The following is a 9,076-nucleotide window of genomic DNA, read 5'->3' on the forward strand; positions in this document are numbered from 1 at the left end:
TTTTCTCATGGTATTTAAAGTCTACCGAGGTGATTACTTGGAAAATTGCTTTCATATCTCTGGCCATGACCACCCATGATAATTATGTTTTCTTGTGACATAATGTAATATATAACCAGAGTGCTGGGATTGCTGAAGCTGGTAAGGCACAGAAGAATAATATTAAACTTTTTTTCAGTGAATAGTAAAGAGAATGTCACCGACATCGGGAATAATCCTCGTAACACCAATGCAGTGTTAATAGGCAGGCATTCTTTATTCACGATGCCGGATGCACAGGGGATCACTCCACCTAACATGCATGCTGCAGGTTACATGAACAATAGGGTACGCAGGTAGTAGCGTAGCAATAATGTTAGCGTTTTAACTGTCCCATCACCTTCGTTTCAAAGACTAAGATACAGAACAAAAAAATACATAACAAAACCACTATCGTCTTGGTTACAAGAAGATCACATCAGGATGAAGTATAACTGGGAAAAAGTGGTGCTGGATAACTTGTTGAACAAGCAATCACGAAAAAAGCTAAGATCTTTAACAGCTTCCTATTCTAATATTACAGCATCCCCTGTTCTAGCAACAGGACTCAGCATAACCAAGGGGAGTCTGGAAAAAGCCTCATCAGCTTTTGCTGCATTGAGACCTTGAGCAGCATCTCATGAAGTTAATCAGTTGCTTGGGTCTTGGTTCAGTTTGGCTTTTTTGGAAAAATTTTCATGCAGAAGTTAAGGATCCATCTGTATTCATTTAGGCACCTGCAGAGCTTTTGAAAATATTCTTCTCACACACAGCATTTCATGAGTCTTTGCAGAAGTTGCAAAGGAACCTTTTTGAGGTCTTTTATGCCTTTTCTTCTGCAAATGTATTGCTTACTGAATGCAGGTGTAAGTGGGATCTTCCTGTTGCTCTGTACTGAGCATCATTTTCTTTAATGTACATATGACTGCTCCCTTGAATACCATTTCCAAAGCAAAATCTGAATAGAAAAGTAACAGTGCTTTTCGACGTATGTCTAGAGTTTGCATGTCAGCAGTGCTTTTATGCAAATGAATTGTTTGCACCCCATATTCTGTGGTGTTTCTGGTGAAGAAACGCTTCAGATGAGTGACTAATACTGACGCTAACGGATAGTATTGGAACTAGAGATTCATAAGTGCATGAAGTTGAAAGCTGAGGCTAAACCATTAGCAAATCATAGTAAATTCACAATTATGCAAACTCCAGTTCTATTGAATTGATGTGGCATGTTCTGATTTTAGCATACAGAAAACCAGTACTGTATAAACCTTTGCACCTGACTTCCGAGAAAGATGAAACAATCCTTTAGTTCGCAGACTGTGTTTGTCAAGCATCTTACTGGTTGCCAAGTAATGTGTGTGAGCCCAGCTCACATAATTAACCCAAAGGGAAAGAATTGTAAGCAAAAATAATGTTTTGGTGATACCTACTTTTGTCTTTTCATGCATTTCAAGGGAATGAGTAATTTGAATAAACATAGGTAGGTATATTGTAGGGAGGCCTTTATTTTTTTTAAAACAAACAAACAAAACCTCTGGGGTTCTCTTCTCAGGATTAACAGTTGTTTTTTGATGAAAACAGCTTATCCCCATGAAAATGAAAGTGCTTACATGTTTAATCTGGCTTTGTCACCAACATTCCTCTGCAGCTCGAAATTGCTGTTTCAATAGCAACAGTTTGAAATTACATGGCTGTAAAATCAAGACGAAGTTCTTAACTTTACTGATATTTTGTGCAAGGATAAAGATGGGAGAAGCTATAGCATGCTTCATTGAAGACTTCAGGAATGTTTGGAAAGCTTAGTGTTGGGGGTAATACTTAAATTTTAAGGCATCTTGGCAATTGTTGCTTTCATTAACTCTTTCCAGAAGCTTCTCCAATAATTTTTATTGTTATTATTTTAGCATTTTATATGGTTTTGTCCCTAGCAGTAGGGGCAGTATTCACTGCAGTATTCATTTAGATTCAGTTGTGATCTGTGTTGCTTAGAACCATTTTCTCTGCAGAATCAGAACATTGCCTAAGCTATCTATAAGCAGTCCAATTAATTCAGTCATATTTTTCCATGTTTAAATGAAACTTCTTTTAAGCTGGTTGTAATAAACAAGAAATTGCAGTGAGTGTTTTCCATGTCTTTCAAATGGCACTGATCTCCAGGCCTAACCTGCTACTGAAAAAAACCCCACATTGGTCCTGTTCTTTATTATGCTTTACTGTGTCAGTGTTTCAGAGTTTGAGTGATCTTGTCAGTTTTAATTCTGTAATGGATTCATAAAGGACCAGATTTGTAAACAAATGTTTAATTTGAAAGCTGCGGAACAACAAGTATTAGTATTTCTAAATTTCAGTGAGTCCCCAAATGACACCAACGTAGTTTTATTTCTGCCACCCTCCCTTGCTTCTCTTTTCTCCCTCTCCTCCATCATTGTAATGCTGTGCTCATTCAGAAGAGACTGTCTACAACTGTCTGCATCTGATTTCCTTACACTTGCAAAATTTGTTGTATGTACTAACTTGAACAGTATTTTGAAAACTGGAATGAAATTTGCCTTACCTTTGGAAGAAGATGGGCATCAACTTTTCTTTCTTGCAACTGAATTTGAGGATTGGCAATCTTCCATTGGTATTTTTCTTCAAACTATGCTTGATAAGACATGATCTTTAGTAAGAGCAGTTATTTATATAATTTTTACTAACCCCTTTTGTCACATTGATTTTTTAGTTGTCAAAGTAGGAAATAGTTAAGCTATGGTGTTATTTCCTTAGGCAGTTGGTAGCAGAAGCCTTTGATAAATAATGGTAAACTTCTCCCCTTTTAAAAATTCATTCTATGAAAATATCTTTAATTCTGCTTAAACTCCCACTCTCTTTTTAGACTATAAGAAAGTTGAAACAATGTAAACAGTAGAAATGACCTTTTTGTTAATGTTATAAGCAATAGAAGTTAAAATGACTGTGATATCAGCAATATTTGCACAATAGTTAAGATCCTGTTACCAAATTCTATTTTTTTACAGCATAGTTTAAAATTAGGAAGGCAGTTGAAAGCTTGTGATTTTATTATTTGAATAGCTGTCTTGGGTGACTGCAACCACAGAATCGTGTGCATAGGAGTATGCAAATAAGCTATACCAGTTTCATGTGTAAGTAAAATGATGATGTGAAACGTTAGTTAAACTCAAAATATTATTAACATTTTCTTGATATGAACAGGAGTCAGAGAATTATTAGGAAGACTGCAGAGGCAGAGCAGCTCAGTTGGATTGTTTTGCTTGGTTCATTAGAAGATTCCCCCCCATACCCCCCAAATCTTTTAAGAGCTTTAAATTTTTAGAACAAAGCCCTATGTTTTCATAATCCAAGCTATTTATAGGAAATAGATAGATGTTTCTGTCTAGCTTAAAGTAGAGCATCTAGACCAGATGTTAGATACCTGTTTTTGAAGTCATCCCATTGTTTTGGCTGTTTGTCATAGATTGATGTATACAAGATTTCTAGAAAAATAATATTCTTTTTAACTATGCAGTTGTTTCAGATTTTGTCATTGCTCTTTAGGCTGGCTTTACTAGAATTTTCAAAAGTTCAATACTTTAAATCACTCAGGCAGTGATAGTATAGCTGCTGGTAATTAAAATGAGTTCTTCCATTCTCTTCTGCTATAAATTGAATAGATAAATGGAAGCTTGCTCTTAAAGATAATTTTACAAGCTTACCATCCACTTGTATTTACTTTCTTTCTCATTTGCGATCCGAGTGTTGCAGTTTTACTACATTCATTTTTATGAACAAAACAGTCTTTGGTTGAATTGTCTTCTGTCATGGATGGCAAAGCTGAAAGCTGCTTTATGTTTTATACGACACCAGTTGCTAATACTTCTTGCAGACTCAAATGTGACTTTTTACTTGTGCTACTTCTGTGCAGGAATATGCAAGTTACCTAAGAATTTTTAGATTTTTTTGGATAAAGGTCTGAGACTAATTTAGATGTTATAAATGAACAAAATAGTAATTAAATTTGCTAAATTAAAAAGCCACAAGATGGCATCAAATTGTCAATTCTATCCATTGCTCCTGCCATTTTTTTAAAGGTCAAAATATTACAGACTGTTTGGATCTCTACATAGAAACTGGTTGGGATAGTAAACGTGCAATGAAATAGTTTGAGTTTGAGGGGTTTCCTTCCGTTATTTGTACCTTGTGAAGCCAGAATAAGAAACTTTTAATAGCTTTTTTCTGCTTCAAGGGTAAACTGACTTGGGTATATGTGAAACATGCCTCCAAGAAAAAATTCTACTGGTATAACATGTTTTATTGCTTAAAATGTGAGGGTTCATTTCCTAGAAGGTAGTATGAGTTATGTTCAGACAATTTCTGATTCCAATTGAGAAATGAATGAAAGTAATTTAACTGTCGATGTTAATGCTCATTTAGACTTCCTAGAACTAGGTATCTCAAATATGGATTTTTTTTTTCTAAAATATAGTTAGGTCCTGGTATCAGATGAATATTGGTTTTTGGTGATTTTTGTAAATTATCACAAAGAATAACACCTTTTTTTAATTAAAAAGGTCAACAAACACTGCAGAAGGCTTTAAAAGCTGTTTTAAAAAAAACAAAAACCAAAACCAAACCTACACCCACTGTTGGGTAACTAAATACAGCTATAGATTGACCATAGTTTACCTTTGTTTTTTGTTAGATAATTTTTGATGTTTGTGTAGATGGAATCTCTCAGACTTACTATTGCGAGAAATAGATCTTTTAAAAGTTGTTGAACTTTTTACATTAAAATGGATTCAGGATGCAGTATATTGGAGGGCAGCCAAGTGTGGTAAGAATCTGTCCAAAACGATTTGCATCTTCGTAATGTATTGCAACTTGCCTGTATAATGTAGAAGCAGGGAAGAGAAAATGAATGCACATGTGAAAGGAAAGGTGTGAAGTAAGCTGTATGCAAAATGTACACGTTTCAGGCACTTTATGGAATAGGTCTAAAGCTTCTTGTTACTGTAAACGTAGTTTACTCTCACAAAACTTAGCAGAGCATGTAGCAGTGTCTGAATTTTTAAGACGAACATAGAAATTGTATGAAGGAATGAGGGAAGAAAAAAACACACTAAAAGCTTAATTACCAGGGTGTACAATAATAGTAGAAGTCAGTTGTCCTTCACGGTATGGGGTTTTTTTAACTTGTTTGACTGTAAATGGGAAACTGGATTTTTTTTTTTTTTTTTTTTTTTTTAGTATGTACTAACCTGCTTTCTGTTCATGCATTGGTTTGCAAACCCAATGGTTTTAGGTGCTTAGGTGGGACAATGCTAAGTAGTACGAGGCATATGCTAAAATAAACGCAGTTCTTGAGCAGACATTTTGCAAATATCTAGTGTGATAGGTGTAAATGTCTAATATGATAGGAAAGATTAGTACTGAAACGGAATGAATTCTACCGAAAAGTATATACAGTTGTGTGTCTGCAAATGATGCAGTGAAATCCAGGAAAGTGTGAAGCTTTCAGTATTTGTTTTCCTGACTTAATCTATGTCAGGTTGTTGCTTCTGAATGGTTAAATACTCATACTTAATGTAAATCATAAGTAAACTATATATAACCTTCTATGGTAAATTAGCACAAATAAACCAAGTAATATGTTTTTGACTAAAATACGATGTTAAGTGGTCGTCTTAAAGAAGATTTGTATTTTTCAAATTACACGGTTTTGTTACTAAATTAGTTTCAACTTATGAATATTCATAATATACTCCTTAACAGACTCAAATGGCTTATGCATAAGAATTAGGTATGTCATCTTTGAGCAAAACTGTTAAGTATTCAGAAACTTTGAGGAAATGAATGTTCTTTAAATAGCTAAACAGTGATTTCTGCTGCTTCTGATGCTTAGGGTACAGCTGCACAAACAAAAGCTCCCCTAACTGGAGTCTGAATTTGCAGTGTGCTAGTTACTTAAGAGTAACTTTTACATTAAAAACTTCACATTAGAAGATTTGAAATATCTTACCGTGCGCTCACTGAGAAATAAGCTACTGTCTTTACAAGGGGTTAGGGTATGCAAACGAGAAGTTGCCTCTGAGTAGCGAACAGGCCATAAATTACCAGCAACACTTACCTGGCGTGGTTGAATGAACCAACAGTGAAGTTTACTCCAGCAAGTGAATTTTCTTTTCCACTGGGAGAAATCCTAGCGTGTTGTTCTCTGTGGTTATACCTGCCTTGTAAACAGAGCTCGTATCATAAATTAGCGCATTGTCATAGAAAAGAGTTATACCTCTATCTGAATGCTTTTGACAAGCATTAATTTTGTATCTAACCTCAGCATCTTTTGTTTTCAGGACCGTGTGAAATGTTAGCAAAATTATCCCGCTAATTACTTCCTTATTGAAAGCAGGCTTTCTCCACCGCTTTGTGTATCTTGTCAGCCATCACTGCTCCGAACTTTTGTTTCTTCCTCATCTTAATAGTCTGCTTTTCTCCCTACAAACCATTTAAGAAATGTGGGGTTGAAATATTGATCAGAACTTCTCTTGCTACATTGTCTGCAGTCTTTACATAATAGGTGGTGGTGATTAGGTCATTGATAATCTTAAAGAGAGGAGAGATGTAAATCAGCTACAAAGGATGGATGTGATGCCGATGCCCTCAGTAGGTGACTACTGAGCTTCTGTGCTAAGATGCCAGAATATCAGGAGTTGTGAGCTGCAGTTCATCCCTGAAATTACCACAGTCTAAGGCAGTGATTTAGCTGTGACCTCCATCGTTTATTGACTTGCAGAAATTGTTCTTACAAACAGAAAGGTCATAGGCATGGAAGTGGTAGCTGTCTTCTGTATCTACTCATTTAAAAAGTTATTTCCTACCATTAATCAGATATTTTAATGTGACATTTTTTATAATGTGCTTTATTTGTTGTTGCTGCTTTGGGGTTGGTTTTTTGTTTGCTTCAGTGGCAATGTTCTAAAAGCCCTGCCTCTTTGTTTTAGGCTTCTGCACCAAGTTTCCCACTAATGACTTTAGAGAAGGCCATTCAGAGGAAAGTAGGAAAAACTCCCAAATCGATCATTTGCCAATTATTTTGTTAGGCTTGATTCTATGTGTATTCTGGTGCTTTGTGGACACTTTGGTGGAGAAAGCAGAAGTGGAACCCAAAGCAAGGCTTTGATTATAATTTGCTTATAATTCTTTCCAAGGCTGCAGCAAAACTCCAGAATCTCTAAGCAGCTCCTGGTTCCCTCCCTCCGCTGTGGCTGTCGTAGGTCCTGCAGGGTCTGTTTAAGATAGGGGAGGCAGTGAACAAGTGCAAGGGGAGGTTGAAAGGTTGCATGACTGAAGCTGTAGGGGAGGAAAGAGGAATGAATGTGTGGGACTGCAGACAGTAGTAGTTAAGCGTCCAAGCAAACTGAATTGGATTTAGAAACTTAAAACTTACCATTGCAGGAAGTGACGTTTCTTTAGCTTGTTGAGGATTTTTTTCCATTTCATAAAGGGCTTTGAATTTAAGGAAATGTTATGAGAGAATTCTTGGTATTTCTTCAACAAGTGTAATTAGTGTACCACAAGAGCAGTCTCTTCACACAGAAAATGACATTTCTGTATAGAAACAGATGCAAAATGGTTTTTTTCCGCTTTCTTGGCGAAAAGAAAGGTGGCGATGTTTCCAATAACTGCTGCTTCTCAGTCGCAAGGCTTCTTTAAAAGGTAGTCAGCCTTTCCTGCTGCTCTTCCTTTAGAGTGTGGCATTTTGATTTTTATCATTTGCTGAGTAATTATTGTGAAAGGACATTGGCAAAAATACCTTTCTCAGATACTAAAAAAGTAAGCCTTAAAATAAGTTACTGACTCAAGTGCCCTACATAGATGTTGGTATTTTAATAAGCAGAAAAGAGTACAGCAAAACTCGAGTTTAATCCATTTCTTGCAATGGGGGGTTAAATCCTTGTACTGAAGATTAATAGGAGGCTGCTGACTGTAAAACTTACAAAAGCTGTGCACTGTACCAAATGTCAGCTCCAGCCTATTGTAACTAATCATGGGTGGCTTTGACTAAAGCTCAGGGAAGAGATACTTTGAGTAAATTTGTGTTTTCTAAGGGCTTGTCAAGTGATCCTCTCTTCTATTTGTACTTTCCAGTTCTTGAGATAAAAACAGAGTTTTAACTTTCATGGTGGTAACTTAAAAGCAGTTTCTTTAAGTGTTATTTAAATCATGGAACTTGAGGACGCTTGTGTATAGTCGCCTGCTCATTAGCTTTTTAAATTTTGAATTACAGAACATACTGCTATTTATGCGTGGACATACAAATGTGGTAATGCCATACTGGTGTCCTTGCCAACAGGTTTTCCCAGGGTGGGATCTCTGACCTTTCCGAGTGTCTCACAGTTGAAGAATGTGCTTCACGTAGCGTTTAAGTAATTTTCAGATAAAATTCATGGTTTCATGTTATAAGGTTTTCTGTCAGCCTTGCAAATTGAAGTGGCTGGAATATATAGCATTTTTTTACAGCGTTAGTAATATTGTTAGTAATATATGTTTTGTTCAGTGAGGTTTCACAGCAGTAACTGAGAACAGAATTTGTTCTTGCAGGAATTTAATGTGGCTTTGGAACCAGACGTGTGTGACCTCACTGGTCTCTTATGTGGGGTGTTGACTCTGCGGAGCTAACAAGAATAAATAGTAGTGCAGGTCTTTTGTCTGTTACATTAACGTAATTGGATAAGGCACGAGCAGAACTAATTATCATGAGTGTGCTATTTCTGGGCACTAAAACTCTTCAAGGCTGGAATGCATGCCAATTTCTTGGTCCTAGTTTTCCATCCAGAGCATAAGCAGATCTTGTTTGGAAATGTCTAGAGCCAATTTCTTGCATTTACGTTCTTAATCCTTGGTGAAGGTGATCCTAGGTAAAATGAAATGATACTATAAATAGAAAAGGTTTCTTTTAATATGGCATTTGATGGTTAAAATGTAAACCTGTAAAGTCATATGAGGTGATCTCTCCTCCCCAAGTCTAAAACAGAATCTGTAAAGAGTTTTGAATATTTACACT

General features: G+C 36.1%; 1 protein-coding gene across 1 annotated transcript in view; it reads left to right on the forward strand.

Moving 5' to 3' along the window:
- CDC73 (cell division cycle 73) overlaps window positions 1-9,076 on the forward strand; it is a 114,696-nt gene that overhangs the window by 80,206 nt on the left and 25,414 nt on the right. The gene's annotated exons all lie outside the window — the stretch shown is intronic.

This window comes from Egretta garzetta, unplaced genomic scaffold (assembly GCF_000687185.1).
Source record: "Egretta garzetta isolate BGI_Z169 unplaced genomic scaffold, ASM68718v1 scaffold86, whole genome shotgun sequence".
Taxonomy (NCBI): Eukaryota; Metazoa; Chordata; class Aves; order Pelecaniformes; family Ardeidae; genus Egretta; species Egretta garzetta.